The sequence below is a fragment of the Sorex fumeus genome, unplaced genomic scaffold, assembly GCF_029834395.1.
Source record: "Sorex fumeus unplaced genomic scaffold, SorFum_2.1 ptg000019l, whole genome shotgun sequence".
Taxonomy (NCBI): Eukaryota; Metazoa; Chordata; class Mammalia; order Eulipotyphla; family Soricidae; genus Sorex; species Sorex fumeus.
In genome coordinates, this window is record NW_026606076.1 from 6,976,255 (window position 1) to 6,997,891 (window position 21,637).

Sequence of the window (21,637 nt, forward strand, 5' to 3'; positions counted from 1 at the left end):
ACCGGGGCTATACTGTTTGTGGTATATAAAGATACATTAATAGGTATATAAATAGGAAGTGCACCCTATTTCACTCGTAAATTGAAACTTGGTTTTATCTCTCGAAAACCACAAATATGTGATGTTTTGCAAACTGAAATTCCGTTCATGCTTTTTCAGAAATTTCCCTGAAATTATGTCAGGGAAACTAGGGTTTACTTGTCACCTTTTGTCACTAATCTGTGCCTCCGTCTCTGGGAGCAGGGCATTCTGGGTTGAAGCCTGCAGTGATTTCCTGGCTGGAAGGAGAAGCCCTGAGGCCAGGGAGGAGAGGCGTGTGTGCAGGTGAGTGTCTGAGCATCTTCCCTGGCTTGGACCCTGGGCAGTGTGTGGGTGTCCTGAGTGTGTTTGAAACAAGCTGCTGACCCCGGAGGCCCTGGGCTCCTGAATCCAGGTGTCTGTGCCACGCTCATGCTGCCTGTTACTTCCTGGACTGTGCATCGTAGAATGACCCCACCTTTGCTTTCTCAGCTTCGTCATTATTCTTGCTCATCTGTCAGTCCATGGGAGTCACAGCTCCTGGTCTGCCCGTCTGTGCCTTACCAGTTTGGCTGCACAACCACGTCGTCACTGCACCTGAAAAATATTTTTTATCTGTTTGTTTAAATACTAAAGAGGTGAGCCCATAACAGAGCTAGTTTGGGCCTGAGCATTAGTACAGGGGGAAGTGCCTTGCAGTGCCTGCGGGTGACTTTGTTCAGTAACCAGCATCACATATGGTTCTCCGAACATCTTCGGGTCTGCTCAAAAAACAAAACCAAAAGCTAGTTTAGGATTGCTAAGATCCTCACAGTGATCTTCTAACCAGATCTTCCCTTGACTGTTTGGACTTTGAGGACCACAGAGATGTCCTCTAACTACACTGCCTCATTTTGCTCTGTTTCTTTTGACACATTCTTAAATTGCATTTTGTGTTTAGTTTCAGAACTGAAACCGCGGCTTCGGGACTTGGCATTACAACATTTTGATTTGGGAAGGGGGTCACCAAGTACGAGTGAGTTGGTAAGATTCGCTAATTCGGAATAAATATTATGTCAGCGGGGTAGCTCAGTGGACCTAGCATGTGATTGTTAAGGTGGAGGGCTGGGCACGGCAGGGAGGAATTCCTAAGCCTGATGCTTGGAATAGAGAGCGCTTAGCTTCACCAGGTGCTGAAGTCAACCGTGTATAAAAAACTGACTTTTCATTTGCTTGACATCGGTAATTGTTTAAAAATAAAAACTAGTTTGTGGGCCCTAGAGATAGTGCAGTAAGAAAGATACTTGCTTTGCACAGGGATAAATGGTCCATGTTCAGCACTCCTTATGGTCACCAGAGACCCGCCAAAAGTGATCCCAAAGCACTGTTTGGTGTGCCCTTTCCACCCCCAGCCCCCAATAAATAGAAACTACAAAACAAAAAGAACCAAAAAAAGTCGTTGATCCTGAGAGTCATCCACATATGGTGAGATGTTTGCAATGGTCGTATGGTCTGTCTCAGCAGCGTGTCACCCCTGTATCACAGATTCCACACTGAGCTTTAACCAAACACATGTGGATGTATTTTATTTTCTCATGAAACAGATGCGTCAGTTTTCTACAGAGGGACTTATTTCCAGTTGTACACCTTCATTAAGTTAAAGGGGGGAAAATGTCACAGAATTTAATGACCCTGCATCCATCAATTTTGCGTGTCCAACTTACAGTAACATTCAGTTATTCCACAGTAAGACAGTCCACATGTTGGCAGTTGCATTTGTGTGGTGCAAATGTTAGAAACCACACCTGAAAGGCTCAGTTTTTTTGACAGCAAGACTCTCAGTAAATACGTCAATAATTGCAATCCTTCTCTGCTTTTCTACAGGGAAGCAGCCAGCCCCAGTGGAATGTCTCTGATCTTGCGCTCTGTGACAAAGTCTCAAGTCAGCAATCATGGCCTTATTACCGTGAGGATGCTGTGACAGGCGGGATGTCTTTTGAGGGTGATCAGAATGGCGAAAGTGACCTCACTCTGATGAAGCCTTCCCCTGGGAAAAGGTCCTTGGAATCTGTTCTTAGTCCACGGACACAACCCCCTTCAGTGAGGCAGCCCCTGGACTGTGGGAGAGGAGCACTGTTTATAGCGAGTCCCTCACGCCAATGGACCCGCAAGCAAAGTCACCATGAGCAGAACCCATCTAGGTGTAAGGAATGTGGGGGAGCCTCCCCGTGTTCTCAGCACTGTGGTGTTCCCTTAGAAACCCACAGTGGACAGAATCCCCGGAAAATTCAGCACCGAGGACAAACTTTGAGGCAAGGGTTATTCCGTTGTGACCATATGGATGTAAATGTAACTGCAGGAGAGAAACCTTATGCTTGTGAAGAATGTGGGAAGGCCTTCGATCGATCCTCATATCTTATTTTACATAGGAGAATTCATACAGGAGAGAAACTTTATGCATGTGAAGAATGTGGAAAGGCCTTTATTCAATCCTCAAGCCTTAATTATCACAAGAAAATTCATGCTGGTAAGAAGCCTTATCTGTGTGAGGAATGTGGGAAGGCCTTTGTTTTCTTCTCACGTCTTTCTGAGCACAGGAATCTTCATACTGGAGAGAAACCTTTTGTATGTAAGGAATGTGGGAAGGCATATGGTCTTTCTGTAAGCCTTCTTAAACATAGGACAATACATACTGGAGAGAAACCTTATGTTTGTAAGGAATGTGGAAAGGCCTTCTCTCAATCTGGATCCCTTACTACACACAGGAAAATTCATACTGGAGAGAAACCTCATAAGTGTCAGACCTGTGGGAAGGCCTTCATTCTGCCCTCAGGCCTCGCTAGGCATGTGAAAATTCACAGTGGAAAGAAACTTCATCAGTGTCAGACATGTGGGAAGGTCTTCACTAGGCTAACAGGCTTTCACATGCATGTAAGCATGCATACTAGAGTATGTCTGCCTAACATATGTCCAGAGTGTGGGAAAGTCTTTACTACATCCTCAAAACTTAGGGTACATAGGAGAGTTCACACTGGAGAGAAGCCCTATATATGTCAGGAGTGTGGGAAGGCCTTTACTAGAGCCTCACAACTTACTATACATAGGAGAATCCACACTGGAGAGAAACCTTACGTTTGTGAGGAATGTGGGAAGGCCTTCTCTGATTCTGGGTGCCTTACTAAGCACAGGAATTTCCATAGTGGAGAGAAACCTCATCAGTGTCCAACATGTGGGAAGGCCTTCACTCTGTCCTCAGGCCTTACTGCACATAAGAAAATTCACAGTGGAGAGAAACCTCATCAGTGTCAGACATGTGGGAAGGCCTTCACTCTGTCCTCAAGCCTTACTACACATATGAAAATTCATACTGGAGAGAAGCCCTATATATGTCAGGAGTGTGGTAAGGCCTTTGCTAACTCCTCAAGACTTATTGTACATAGACGAATTCACACTGGAGAGAGACCATATATATGTAAAGAATGTGGAAAGGCTTTCTCTCAATCCTGGAACCTTGCTAAGCACAGGAAAATTCACAGCGGGGAGAAACCTCATCAGTGTCAGACATGTGGGAAGGCCTTCAGTCTGCCCTGTTCCCTCACTAGGCATATGAGAGTTCATACTGGAGAAAAACCATATATATGTCAGGAGTGTGGAAGGGCCTTTGCTAGATCCTCAAGACTTAAAGTACATAGAAGAATTCACACTGGAGAGAAGCCATATATATGTAAAGAATGTGGGATGGCTTTCTCTCAGTCCTGGAATCTTACTAAGCACAGGAAACTTCATAGTGAAGAGAAACCTCCTCAGTGTCAGACATGGGAAGGAATTTCAGTCTGCTCTGTGCCCTCACTAGGTGTATGAGAGTTCATACTGGAGAGAAGCCTTATCTATGTCTGGAGTGTGAGAAGGCCTTTGCTAGATCATCAAGACGTAAAGTACATAGAAGAATTCACACTGGAATGTGGGAAGGCCTTCACTCTGCTCTGTGCCCTTACTAGGCATATGAAAATGCACACTGTAGAGGACTCTTACATGTAAGGAATATGGGAAGAGCTTCATGTTCCACTCAAGCCTTTATAAACATATAAAAATTCATACTGGGGGCTGGAGCGATAGTACAGCGGGTAGGGCGTTTGCCTTGCATGTGGCCAACCCGAGTTCGATTCCTGGCATCCCGTATGGTCCCCCGAGCACTGTCAGGAGTAACCCCTGTGCATTGCCAGGTGTGACCCTCCAAAAAAAAAATCATACTGGATGATTTGATAACCTCACAACAATCCCTAAGGTCAGAACAGGCCCCTTAGTACAGCAAGTTTCCTTTGGACAAGGGGTTCTGGGGTGCTACAAAAGAGCGTCCAAAAAAGAGATAATCCTGCCTGCTTGGGACAGCCTTCTCCTGATGTCAGTACTGTAAGGGAAAAGGACCTGCTGATTATCACTGGGGCCGCAGCTATGCCAGTATCCTGGTGCTTGGACGTCCATGTATTTTAACTTGTAAATCACGGATCTTGGTGATGGAAACAGGAGGAAGGTGACTAAATAAATAGTTGCCCCTTGCTTGGAGCTGTCACAGCTCACCACTGTGTCATCATTTGCTCTTACTCTGGCTTGGCCCAGAGGCCCCCTGGGGTGCGGAAATTATGGCAGAAATCAATCACAATGCTGCAGTGAATCCTTATGAAAGTGGATACGTTCATTCTTCAGAACTTCCTGTGTTCGGTTTGGGGGAGCCATGCCCCACAGGGCTTAGGCGTTACTGCTGGCTCTGAGCTCGGATACATAACCTGGGTGGGCACAGGTATCCTTAGGGGGGCTCGGAATCCCTTCAGCCATGTGCAAGCAAGCAATTTATCTGCTGTATCATTTCTACAAACCTTGTATCCATATTTTTGTTAAATATACATATGCACTAAACATTAATATTCACAAAAAGTGAGTGGCCCTGGCCAGGCTCTTGATAGGGTGAATTGGAGAATGTTGAAATGGGCTTTACTGTGCACAGAAAGACATTTGCTGCTGCTTTGAAACTATGGAAGGGACCCCTCGAATCAAATGTTTTCCACATGGTGGGAACATGGGAGAAACCATATACATGTACAGAATGCGGGGAGGCCTTCATTTACATGTCCAGCCATGGTCAGCATAGGATATTCCATACTGGAGAAAAACATTTTCTATGTCAGGAATGTGGGAAGGCGCTTGTTTTTTTTTTTCTTTCTAATTTTTATTAGTGAAACACCGTGAGGTACAAGGCCCTTGGTTTTTCCTCAAGGCTTCATTATCATAGAAAAATAAATATTAAAGAGAAACCTTATGTTTGTAAGGAAGGTGGAAAAGATTTCTCTCAATTCGGTACCTTTCCAAGCACAGGAAAATTCAGTGAATTTTCTCATCAATGTCAGAAATGTGGGAAGGCTTTTGCTCTGCCCTCACACCTTACTGAGCATGTGAAAATTCATAGTGGATAGAAGCCTTATATATGTAAGGGATGTGGGAAGACCTTTATTCACTCCTCAGGCCTCACTAGCCATATGAAAAAGGCATACTGGAGAGAAACTTTTTGTGTGTAATGAATGTGGGAAGACCTCTGAATCTGGGTCCCTTTCTAAGCACAGGAAGATTCACAGTGGAGAGAAACATTATCAAAGTCAGACATGTGGGAGGGTCTTCACTCTGCCTTCAGTCCTTACTGCACATATGAGAATTCACACTCGAGGGAAGCCTTATGTATGTGAAGGGTGTGTGAAGGCCTTTTCTACATCCTCAGGCCCTACTGCTCATATTAAAAGACTTACTGCAAGAAAACCTTATGTACGTAAAGAATGTGGGAAAACCTTGTTTCCTCTCATCTTTGGAAACATGGTAAAATTCATATCGAATGACTAATAAAAATTTACAATGTCAGAACAGGACCTCTCAGTAGAACCTCTTTTGTTTGGCCAAGGGAGTGGGGAGTGCAGAAAGTGTACTTCGTGACTGCTACAAAAGTGCCACAAAGCACAATGTTTTGAACATCTCAAATCTACAGAATCCCCAGAACTCTGGCCGGGAGTAAGAGAATGTTTGGGGTCCTTCCAAATGCACAGCGGGTTGGGTGTTTGCCTTGCACGTGGTTGACACGGGATTGATACCCAGCATCCCCTCTGGTCCCCTGACCACCGCCACAAGTAATCCCAGAGTACCGAGCCACGGGTAACCCCTGTGCAACATCCCGTGTGACCCCAAAGAGCAAAAATGTATGGAGGGGGAAGATGTGTGAGAATGACCGTGATGGGGAAAAGGGTCAGGAAAGGGAAACAAAACTCTGAGAAATCTCTTGGCTTGCCTTGGCCAACTTGGGTTCCATCCCCAGCACCATAGAAAGCCTTGCACCCCCCACAGCTTTAGTTCTGCTTTGGCCACCCCCAAATAAAGGCAGGGCACTGGTGTGGCAGTGTTGGGGGCTGCAGAGTTGGGCAAGGATCAGGGGGTCTCTCTGCAGAGAGCTTGGAGAGTCCTAGGGAGCTTCAGTAAGTTCCGGAAGGGGGTGGAGGGCCAGGGGTGGACATTCCTGAGAGAAAGGACCTTGGGCAGGGACAGAAACACTCCACAGTGCCGACTTGTGGCGGCGGAGAGGAAGTATCACGTCCCAGGTTTACAGGGAAGATTTCCAGAGCTGGGTTTTGCTTCAGTGATTAAGGATCAAACCTCAGGCAATAGAGCAGGAGGAAAGTGGGTAGAAAAGCGCTCCCCTTGCAGCAGTTAAACCGGGTCCGAACCCAGGTACCGCATATAGTTCCCTGAGCACCTACAGGAGTAATTAAGGAAAGAATAGCCAGGAGTCATCCCCGAACATTGCCGGGTGTGGCCCCCAACCAGAAACTAGCAAACGAAAACCATAACCTCAGTTTCTTTATCAGCGGATTCCTTCACCTCAGGCCTGGAGTAACAATGAGTTGAGTCTTGCTTCGACCTCATCAGCTACACATAGAACAGAGACAGGACTTTTATTGAAATGTGGGGTGACCAAGACAGGAAACCTTTCAGATGGGGTTCTTCAGGATAGAATATGGGGGAGGCAATGCTTTGTGTTGTTCAACACAGGTCAATTCTGTAGGGTCCCTGAGTGCTCCTAGAAGTTCTGCTGTGGCCACCAGCCCCTCTCCCCAATATGGAACCCAGTGTCACTTGCCAGAGAGTCAGTATGGTGGGTGGGGAGGGGACGAAGATCATGTTTCTTTATGTTGCTTCAAACCCCACTAGGAATAGCAAATTCTGGACACCTAATTAAGAAACCAGAGACTCTTGTGGGGTCAGTCAGTGTGTGTGGGGGGGGGGGGGGCTCTGGAGAGCAGCAAGCATCTGGTTGGGGAGGGGCATACAGAGTAATGCTCAGGGGTTGGTCCTGCCCATTGTTAAATATTCCTGTCGGTGTGCTGGGGTATATATGGGGAACAAGAGTTCCAAACCGATGCAAGGCCTTACCCACTGTTATCCCACTATGGTCCCAGGCTGCGTGCTTGGTTCTTAATGACTCCCAGCATTGAAGACAACCCGAGGGCTGGAAATCTTAAGGGTGGGGAACTTGGGCAACGGCAGTTCTGCGTAATCGCCACGAGATGGCGCTGTGGGGGCGTTTTCGTCCCTCCTAAGGCCCATTCTGTAAGAAATTTCCACCCTTGGGTTTGCTTCCCTGTTAGGTGTGGGGTAATTAAGGATTAAGCATGCAGCCAGGGGCGAGCAACAGTTGCAGAGCCCTTTAGGGCACTTGTTTTGTTTTCTGCAGACTTGGGTACCTTCCCCGGTATCCCATAAGATCCCCCAATTATCCCAAGAGTCATTTCTGAGTACAGAGCCAGTAGTCACCCCTGAGCATCGTCAACTGTGACCCCCAAAACATAAAAAAGGAAAGAAATCAGAGCAGCCTCAATCTGATGACGGCAGATTCCTTCGGATGCAACCTTAGTGGGGTACCGAGATGAATCTTTCTTCCAAACCCCTCATTATCACAGAACGGGAGGAGAATACCCTCAGAAATTTGGGGTGTTAGGTTGTGAGCTGTACAATAACAGGACACTTTTATGAAGTAGTTCAGCCAGAGAATTAACAGAGAGGGTTTAGAACTTGCTTAGAGAACGTAATGTTTTTATTTAAATTAAAAAAAAAAATTCCACCAGGAGCGAGCGATAGCACAGCGGGTAGGGCGTTCGCCTTACAAGCGGCCAACATGGCCGACCCGAGTTCGATTCCTCCGCCCCTCTCGGAGAGCCCGGCAAGCTACCGAGAGTATTCCATATGCCAGACACAGTAACAACAAAGTCTCCAATGGAGACGTTACTGGGCCCGCTCGAGCAAATCGACGATCAACGGGAGGGCCTTTACCTTTACCTTTACCTTTAAAAAAAAATGAAAACTTGGGGCCTGCAGGGATAGCACAGCGGGTAGGGCGTTTGCCTTGCACGCGGCCGACCCGGGTTCGATTCCCAGCATTCCATATGGTCCCCTGAGCACCGCCAGGGGTAATTCCTGAGTGCAGAGCGAGGAGTAACCACTGTACATTGCTGTGTGTGACCCAAAAAGCAAAAAAAAAAAAAAAAAAAAAAAAAGCTCAACGGATTTGGTGTATTTAGAATTTCCAGGGAAGGAGATTGGCTGCTGTGGCTCATTATTACCATTTTAAATAAAGTTCTTCCCAACCTACCCCAAGTTCCTCTGACGGCAGGTACCCAAAACTTCTGGAGATGTTGGAGTTGAATCTGGCCTCCGCCAACCTCCTTATGGAAAACAGAGGACTTGGGACTTTCTGTTTGTATCACTTAATCACTTAACTTCCCGTTAATCGTCGATTTGCTCGAGCGGGCGCCAGTAACGTCTCCATTTGTCCCTGTCGCGTGCTAGTGTAGCCCAATGGCGTCTGTTCGCTCTAGGAACATGAAGAGCCTCAAAACGATAGTTCATGATCTTGATGAAGAAGTCTAACCATCTGGTAGGTGGGCGGCCACACAGTCTTTTGACATCCTGTGGAATGCAGTCGGTAACAGCTCTAGTCCAGCGGTCGTCTTTAAATCTCCTTACGTGACCAGCCCATCTGATTTTTGACACCTTGGCAAATGAGACCGCGTCCCTGATTCTTGATAGTCGACAGAGGTCGGAACTCCGGATTCTTTCTCTCATTTGAGTGAAACGTGATATTCCAAGCATAACTCTTTCAATTCCTCTTTGGGAGACCTGAATAGCGTTCTCATCCTGTTTGCGTAGGGCCCAGGTCTCTGAGGCATATGTTAATGCAGGAAGAACAGTGGAATCAAAGAGATGTGCCCGGAGCCGGAGGTTCTTCGTCCTCTTAGCTATTTCTTTGACGCTCTTGAAGGCGTTCCAAGTCACTCTTCCTCCTGCGCAGCTTGGGTGCCAGGTCATTTGTCATGTTGACTTCTTGACCTAGGTACACATAGCTGTTGCATTCAGAGATGGTCGTTCCGTTGAGAGCGAATGGGGCGTCAGGAACGAGGCTGTTTCTCATAAACATTGTCTTCATAAGATTCAGCTGTAGTCCTACCTTTCCACACTCACGGTCAAAGTCGGCCAGCATTTGTGCCGCTTGGCTGATGTTTGGTGTTATTAGAACAATGTCATCAGCAAAGCGGAGGTGGTGTAGTTGCCGACCATCTATCTTCACTCCCATTCCTTCCCATTCCAGTCGTTGCATGATGTTCTCAAGGGTGGCACTGAAGAGTTTCGGTGAAATGGTATCACCCTGCCGAACCCCTCTCTTGACATCAATGATTACCTCTTTGTAGAATGGTGAGATCCTGGTAGTGAATCCGCAATACAGCTCACAGAGGATCTTGATGCATTGAGCTTGAATACCCTGATTGGCTAGGGCTTCAATGACCGCTTCCATCTCAACAGAATCAAAGGCCTTCTTTAAATCAATGAACGTTAGACAGAGCAGCATCTTGAACTCCCGAGAAACCTCAATGAGCTTGGTTATCGTGTGGATATGGTTGATGGTGCTGAATCCTTTGCGGAACCCTGCTTGCTCGCATGGTTGTCCTTCATCTAATGTTCTGCCAATTCTATTTAGGATGACTCGAGTGAACAACTTGTAGGTGACAGACAATAGGCAGATCAGGCAATAGTTGCCAATGTCATGGATGTCTCCCTTCTTGAACAGTAGTACAGTCCTGCTGGTTTTCCATTGGGACGGAACCTTGGATTCAGACAGGTGACGTGTGAAGAGCCGAGCCAGTGTATTGATGAGTATTGACGGCAGATTCTTCAGGTGTTCAGGTCTGACCTTGTCTGGGCTGGGTGCTGTTCGTTTCTTTACTGACAAAATGGCGTGTCGGATTTCGGAAGGGAGAACATTGGGAACGACATACCATCCTGTGGAATTTGGTATGTCAGCAAGTGGACATGGCTATCGAAGAGATTTGAGTAGAAGTCATGGATAATCTTCCCATTGCCATTCTGGAGGATGTGATAGATCCATCAGGACGTCGGAGGGCAGTCATCCTGGTCTTATAGTTGGCAAAGGACAGGCGGGCGTTACGAATACTTTTTTCCGGCTTCTGCCGCATCTACCAGCACTTCTGCTCTTCTGTCTTTTAGGTCTTCCTTGATCGCATCTCTGCACTGCTTTGCGAACTCGGACGTTAGCTTGCGGTTGCCTGAGGAATGCGCCAAATCACATTGGCGAATAAGCTCAAGAGTTTTCGAATACAGGCAATTTTTTGTGGCTATCTCTCTCTTGGCGTTCCTCGCACAATCATGGAGGTGCTGAACCAGTTGATTGTATTCCTCGTCAATGTTGTCAACAATGGCATCTTCCCATGTTGCCGCAATAGTGCCAAAGAGCTCCCAGTTGGTGGTTGTTCTGAGAGTTCTCTTTTTAAACTTTGCAGCCCTTTCTCTCTGTTCTGTGAAGTAGAATTTTGCACGAAGGAGACGGTGGTTCGATCCCGTTCAGAATTTTGGGACAACAGCAACATCGGTCAGGCAAAACTGTCGATTGAATATGATGTGGTCTATTTTGTTGTGGAATCGTCCACCGGGAAACTCCCATGTCCAACGTTTAGATTCGGCCTTCTGGAACTGTGAGTTACCATAGATGGTCTTGGTCGACATGATGAACTCAGACAGTCTCTCACCCTGTTCATTCCATTCAAAGCCATGGGTCCCGATGTGAAGTTCTTCAGCTGATCTTCTTGGTCCTATCTTGGCATTAAAATCACCCACAATGATCTTGTAGAAGGTGTGGTCTTCTTTATAGAACTTCTCTAGCTCCATGTAGAACTTCTCAATTTCTCTTTCGTCATAATTAGATGTTGGTGCGTAGACAATAAAGATAGAAACTGCCGGCAGTGAACCACATCTATTCAAATGTAAACGTCCAATTCGACTCATAGTGATATACATAGAAAAGCACACGTGCACATACAGACATGCACACACAAAGATGTACACAATGACATAGACACACTCAGAGACACATAGACACAGCACAGAGACACACACGTACACTAAGACACAGAGATACATACATATAAACAGACTCACACCAATGCAAACACAATACACTAACACAAACATATACATACATGTGCACATAGAGTCAGCACAGAGAAAGACATATACATAGACACGGAAGAAACATGCACACAGACATATACATAGGCAGACACACAAACACATGCATACACAGACAAAAATACACATGCACCCACAACAGACATATACAAACACAAATGCACACTTAGAGATGCATACACACACATGTATACACAGACGGAGTTCAGCACACACACAAATACAGACATATATACAGACACAGACATTCACATCTAAACACAAAGACACACATATAGACATATTCAAAGACACACACCTGATCACAGGCAGACACACTGACACACACCTGAATACCCAGACAAACATAGACATATGCACAAACACACAAGCAATTCCACACATATGGACATATACAAAGACACACATCCACATGCACAGACACACATATTGACACAGACCCACATATATGCACAGACACACAGATGTAGACACAAAATACACAATGTACACACAAACATACAAAGAAACAGACACACATGGATAGACACAAACAACAACACACAGAATCACGTGCATATGCACAGACATATACACGATATTAAGACAAATATAGCATAAAGACCGACACACAGCCACATATAGACCTATATCCCAACACAATCACATGCACACACGGAGACACACACATCCACATGCACACACAGATACACTCTGGCATAGTCACAAACACACATTGATACACACAGAGGCATATATACACAGACATATACATATGCTGTATACACACAGACGTAGACACAGACACACAGACATAAACACATGCACACCAACACAGAAAAAATATATACAGATGCACATGCACATACAGGTACATCGACACACAGATATATACACAAAGATACACACATGCAGAAACATACACACATGTTCCCACAAAGACATACAGACACATACCGAGATATACACACTTATGCACAGGCAGACACACATCGAAATATACACAAACGCAGACATACACACAAACATGCACACACACAAACAGACACACAGCGAAACTCATGCACACAGAGAGATATGTGCTATAAAACATATGCATACCACACAGAGATATAGATACATGTACACACAGCAAACATATGAACAGAAAATATGCATATACACAAAGACATGCACACACGTAGACACACAAACACACAGAAGCCACACTTGCACACAGACATACACACAAATAGACACACACATATACAGAGACACAAATATACCAAGACACAAACACACATGCAGACACAGACACAGTGATACACATACAGACATACATAGGCACACATCCACATGTGTGCACACACCATACTGACAGACATATGCATAGGTAAAACATGTACACACATCCATATACACAGAGACACAAATACAAACATGAACATACACTAAAACACAGAGATACAGATATATGCATAGACACATAGAAATGCACAGACATATACACAGGCGGTACACACAGATAAATACACATGTACACACACTGATATAGTCATAGAAATAGTCAAAAATATATACATAGACAAACATACATGTACACACAGATACACAGACACATACACCCAGAGAGACAAATGCAGAGAATGACACACATACACAGACACATCCACATTAACACACACATACATGTACAGACACGTATGCACAGATAAATGCGCACACCAACACAACTAGACATACACAGACACATGTGCATACAGACAGGTGTATACATAGAAGTACACGTGCACACACAGTGACACAAAGGCATAAAGATACATACATGCACACGCACTAACATAAGAGACAAACACAAAGACAAACACATTTTCTTAGAAAAATACAGACACATGTGCATATACACAAGCACAGATATATACACAGACACATAGAAATATAGACCCACAGATCCATACACAGACACATACCAAGAGATATACATAATCACAAACAGACATATATACAGAGACACTTACATTCCCAAACACACAATGTGGACTTGCACAGATTCACAACATGCACACAGAACAGACATACATAGACATACAGGAATACAGACAGCCACACAGACAGTGCATAGACACCTGTGCACACACACAGACTTACACACAGATACACACATGTGCACATGCTGAAGAGACACAAAGACACACATGCATACAAAGACACAATGGCACAGACAGATACACAGTCATATACACAGACACATTCAGACACACAACATGCACATACACAATTACACAGATACATAGACTCACAGTCACACCCAGTGCACACACAGATATACACACAGGCATATAAACAGACACACACCCACGTGCAACACAGTCACAGCACAGTCTTATACACAGACTCACAACATGTGCACAGACAAATACACAGATACACACATGCGCACAGACACATGCACACACATATACACAGACATGTGTACACACAGACACAGATGTGCACATACACTGACACAGACACATAAAGACACATATATACATAGTTACACAGAAGACGCAGATCTATACAGATGTAAACACAGATCCACAAAGGCATATACACGGACACACTCAGGCATAAATACAGACACACACAAACACATGCACACACAAAGGCACCCACAGAAATGTACTCTGAAATACACACATACATACATATATATAGACAGACATACACAGACATACAAATATATATATAGACAGACACACCCAATACACATACACAGGCATATGCCAAGACACACGTAATCACACACCGACATACACAGACTCACAGAGACATAAACATAGACCCACATGCAACAAATCACAACACGGACTTATACACAGACTCTCAACATGCACACAGACACTAACAGACATATACAGAGACACACACAGAAACACATGTGCACAGACACATGCACACACAGAGTCATATACATAGACAAACATGCACACATACAGACACAAACATGTACAGACACATGAGTATGAACTGATACACGGAGACACAGAGACACACAAAGACACACATGGACATATACATAGATACAAAGACATACATATATACATTGACACCCAGATACAATACCATATGCAAAACATAAACACACAGAGACATATAGGCAGGCACATATAGAGATACAATACATATTCACAGACACATGCAATGCACACAAAGAAAAACATACATATGCCAAGAGACATATAATTACACACAGATACACACACAGACTGACAGAGACATGCCACACAGTCACAACACGGACTTATGTGGAGACTCACAACATGCGCACACACAGACACAAATAGAAACATAGACAAATATACATATACTTAGAGACAGCCACATACACATGCACACCAATACATGTGCACACACACAGAGACACACATGCGCACATTAACATAGAGACACAAAGATAAAGACACATATACATAGACACAAAGGCTTACTTACATATTCAAAGACAGAATGACATGTAAACACAGACACATATATAGATAGACACACAAAGACACACAAATATATATACACAGGCACACCCATTGCATACACAGATGCACAGGCATATACCAAAACACACAAATATCATAAACTGTCAGAGATACACACACAGACTCAGACACATACACGGACACACACCCACATGCAACACAGCCACAGCATGCTCTCATACACAGGTACTCACACATGCACAGACATGCATACAGAGATACAGACATATACCAAGAAACACTCATAATCACACACAGATACACAGACTCACACAGACACATGCCACATGGTAACAAAACAGATTTATGCATGACTCACAACATGCGCACACACAGACAAAAATTGGCATACACAGGCATAGACATCCACACATGCACGCACACTGACAGATAGACATAAAGGCACACAAAGACACACACATACACAGAGAGAAAGATACATATGTATATATATATACAGACAATGACACAGATATGCACATTCATATTCACAGACACACAAAGACAGACACATTCATACACAAAGGGCATACACAGGAATAGACAGACACATATATACACAGATACCTAGTGCATACACAGATATACACATATACATATGCAAAGAAGAACATGACACAGAGATATACACAGAGACTCAGAGACATAGAAACAGATGCACACACATGCTCACAGACACGTGCACACACAGACATGTGCATAGACACACACATATGCACATGCTGATATAAGACACATAGATACACAGACACACCAGATATGTACAAAGACACACAGGCATGCTTAAACATAGACACACATACACAAGACACAGAGATGACATACATGCACATATAAGCACACATGGACATTACACAGACATACAGACATAAACAGACACACAAATATATATACAAGGACACACCTAGTGCACACACAGATACACAGAGAGACATGTACCAAGACACATGACACATACATAATTTCACAGAGAGATACACACAGACTTACCTAGACATATTCATACTCAGACCCATGTGCATAGACACATTTGCACACAGAGGCATATACAGATACACACAGACATATATACAAAACACATATGGTACATACACACAGAAACACACAAAGACTTACATATATATACATAGAAACAAAGGCACACACATATGTATATAAACACACAGAGACAATGACACAGACATATAGACAGACACACATATATGCACAGACACACCCAGTGGACACATAGATACACAGGCATCTACCAAGCCATACACACGCACTGACAGAGTCACAGACACATGTAGAGATACATACACACAGATATATACACAGGTGAACACATGCGCACAGACACAACATACAGATGCACAGATACAGAGACACAGATACATAAGCACAATCACACTGACATGGACATAGACACACATATATACAGACAGAGACACACAAATGCACATGCACACAGAGACACATTTAGACATATACAGACACAGACACACAGCATATACACAGACACACAACAGATACACACAGACATATACATAGACACACACCCACATACAGAGACAGGCACATATGTTCACATACAAACAAAAACACAAACACATAGTGACACACAGATATATACATAGACACAAGTTCACAATCGCACAGAAACACATGGGCATATGCTCGGACACACACATGCACATGGACACATGAACATAGACATATAAATATACAGATATATACCCACAAATACACACATGCCCATACACACAACACCAACACATGTGGGATACACACATGTGGGCACACAGAAGATAAAATACATATACAGAAACACATTATGTACACAGAGACACAAATATGTCTACACATAAACACACTGACATAGACACACACATATGCAAAAGACACAGAATATATATAGACACAAACACATGCACACACAGACATATACAGAGACACACACAAATACACCTGTACACACAAAACACAGACAGATACACGGATACTCACATATGGTTAAACAGAAACACACATGCACACAGAGAATCACATATTCACTCACAGAGAGATATACAGATGGACACATACATACACACAGACATGCACATATATTCACAGATACAACATCACACACATATACATAGACACACAATGGTACAGATATATAGACACACAGGTATAAATTCAGACAGACCACACACAGACACATAAAAGCACAAACAGAAATGCACAGACACACAGAAATAGACACACAGACACACAGTAAATTTATACAGACACCCCAGTGCACGGACAGATACACAGACAGACATAAGCACACACATAATCGCACACAGACTCACCCAGATATATACACAGACACACCCACATGCAACACACAACACGTTCTTACACACAGACAACATGTGTACACACGGACACATAGACACAGACTGTCACATATATAAATATGTCACACAGATGCGCATACACAAGCATTCATAGACATTTGCAGACACAACAATGTGCACATACTGACACAGGGACGCATAGACACAAAGATACACATATATACATAGTCACAGACACTAGACACAAACATTCACAGAATTATACTCAGACACACATATGTGCACACACAAACCCACACAGACATATAGATAGACACACAGACACTCAATAAATTTATACAGACACATCCAGTGCACACACAGATACACACGGGCATATGCGAAAATACATATGCACAGAGATACACACGCAAAGACTCAGACACATACACAGACCTATACCCACATACACCAACTCACAATAGGGATTTAAACAGACTCACAACGTGTGCACACCCAGACAGAAACAGACATATACACAGACATACAGACATAATCGTAGCCACACACACAGACACACAGACATGTGCAGACACAGACATATACGTACAGGCACATGTGTATACAAACACACAAATATAGATACAGATACACACATATCCACACACTGACACAGACACAAAGACACACAAAGCTATGGATACAGACATATACACTGACACACATGCACACACAGACAACAGATCCGCACACACTAACTCATATACACAGACATAGATACATACAGATACAAACATGCACACACTCAGACAACACATATACACAAACATAAACACATGCACACACACAGTGATACCGTAACACATAGAGACATATACACAGACACTGAGAAACACAGAAGCAAACAGATGTATACACAAACAGGTATATTCAGACAGACACGGACACAAACAGAGACATATACACAAACACAAAGACATGTACATAGACACATGTATACAGATAGCAACACACATATACATAAACACACAGCCACATGCACACACAGATATATACATGGACACACAGACTCACAGACACACAATCAAATGTACACATAGAAACACATGCATACATACAAGTGACATATATATGTATATATGTATACATACACACATATACGAAGATACACAATGGCATGACACATGTGTACAGAAACATACAGACCCATGCACAAAGAGACACATACAGACATATATAGAGACACACACGTGCACACACAGAATGACACAGACATACACACAGACACCAGGCATACACACACTCAAAAGACATATACATAGATACAGCAACACGCACACACAGACATATACACAAGCACAACACATATATAGCCATAAACACATACATACAGAGACATATACTCAAGCATATATACTCATAAGCACACACAGACAACACAGATATATGCACACATATTTGCACAAGTACATGAACACACAGAGATACAGACTCACATAAACATATACACAGACACATTGCATGCAACACAGTCACAACACGAACTTTTGCCACAATCATAACATGCACACACAGATGCACAAGACATGTACACAGCCACACACACATGTAAACACACAGACATATACACTGACTAAATACACACAGACACACACGTATACAGACACATACATGCACATACACTGATCGAGTCACATAGACACCCAAGCGCAGACATACTTATAGACGCCACATATATACAGAGTCACATCCACAGTGACACTAACATACACACATGGGCATATACATAGACACACACAAACAGACATGCAAATATATACACACAGAAACACCCAATACACACACAGATACACATAGTCATCTTTAAAGACACACACACAGACTCAGACAGATGGCACAGACACACACCCACTACAACAGTAACAACACGGATTTATACGTACTTACAACATGCAGGCATATACACAGACATACAAAGAAATAGACACACACATGTGCACACACATAAACATGTAAACTGACACACATGCACACACACTAACACACATAGACACACAAGACACACAGACATATTCACGAACACAAATTCACACATATATACATAGAGACACAATGATACAGACATACAGACACACAGTCATATATGCAGACCACACACACACAAGCACATAGACGTATACACAGATATGCACAGACAGAGATATATAGACAGACACACAAATATATATACACAGACACACCCAATGCACACACAGATACACAGACAGGCATATGTGAAACCATACACATCATCACACACAAACTCACACAGACATATACACAGACACCCACATGCAACACACAACTCGGTCTTATACACAGATAACATACCCACACACAGACATAGGCATATGCGGACACACACATAGATACTGTCACACACAGGCGCACACAGACATACAAGACATTCATAGACAAATGTGCACATACCGACTGAGACACATAGACACAAAGATACACACATATATACATAGACACAGCCACAAGACAGAAGCATACACAGACACACACATGTGCGACCGCAAGCCCACACAGTCATATACAGACACACAGACATATAGCAGACACACAGACACACAGTAAATTAATACTGACACACCCAATCCGCATGCACATGCATATGCATAGACACACATATGCATAGACACACAGAGATACACGCAGACTCAGACATATACCCAGAATCATACCCATATGCAACATGTCACAACAGGGTCTTATACACAGACTCACAACATGTGCACATTCAGACAGACAGAAACAGATATCTACACAGGCACACAGAAATATACATAGCTACACACACATGTGCAAACACACAGAGACATACATAGACACATGCTTACACAGACACATACATATACACAGACATACACATGTTCACACATTGACAGACACAAAGACACAAAGCCATGTACAAAGACAGAAGCGTGTATACAGACACACATATACACAGATATATAGCTAAACACACAGAGACACAGATATATACACTCTGAAACACCCAGTGCACACACAGATACACAGGCATACACACAGACAACACCCACAAGCAACACAGTCACAACACGAATTTTTACACAGACTCACGATGCATGTACCCTCAGACACAAACATATATACAGACACACAGACATCGCACACATACAAGCATACACAGACGTAGATGTATACACAGACACACCCAATGCTTGCAAAAATAAAACACTGAGACATATAAAAAGACACACACATATGTAGACATAGGTACAGATTCACAGGCACCCTAATGTAGCACTGTCACAACTTGTACTTATACACACAACATTCACACACATAAAAATTGACATATTCAGAGATACACATAGACATAGAGACAGCCATACACATATGTGTGCGGACACATATACACAGACATATACAGATGCACACTTATACACAGACACAGATGCACACACAGACACACACAACATATACAGAAACACATGTACACAGAATTATGCACAAATGCCTACACTTACAGAAAAAGACAGACATACAGATATATAAACAGACGCACACAAATACCACACACATACACAAACACACATATGCAGGCACACAACAGACATACACACAGACATATCTAGACACTCATGCATGTGCACACACTGACACACAGACAGACACAGACACACAGACACATACTACACTGGTGTGTGTGTCTGTGTGTCTGTATATGTACATACATACAGAAACACATGAGTACATGCACAGACAATAAATATATGTACACAGGCAAACAGGCACTGATAGGCATACAGACACACACCTAGAGACACATGAACATATATACAGACACACATGTATACACAGACACAGAAATAAACATGCTATATATACAACAGACATATATACAGAATTAGACATACACAAACATATACACAACACATAACATATGTACACCCACTGACACAGTGAGGCACACACAGACACAAAAGCACACAGACATATACACAGACACACAGATACACAAGATATATACATAGACACACAACACACATGAGCAGTACACAAAACACTCACATGCAGATATATACACAAACACTACACAGATTTAGAGACATAGAGCCAGAGACACATATATAAAGACATGCCCTTGCGTACACACAGACATATACACAGGCACATACATGCTCACAGACATATGCAGATAGAGGCACATGGATATATACACACAAGACATACACAAACATATACACACAGACATATACACAGACACACAGAAACACACATGCGCATACAAACACACAGAGAAGA

General features: G+C 43.3%; 1 protein-coding gene across 1 annotated transcript in view; it reads left to right on the plus strand.

Annotated features, from left to right (window-relative positions):
- LOC130022488 (zinc finger protein 120-like) overlaps positions 1-21,637 on the plus strand; it is an 89,844-nt gene that overhangs the window by 4,082 nt on the left and 64,125 nt on the right. The gene's annotated exons all lie outside the window — the stretch shown is intronic.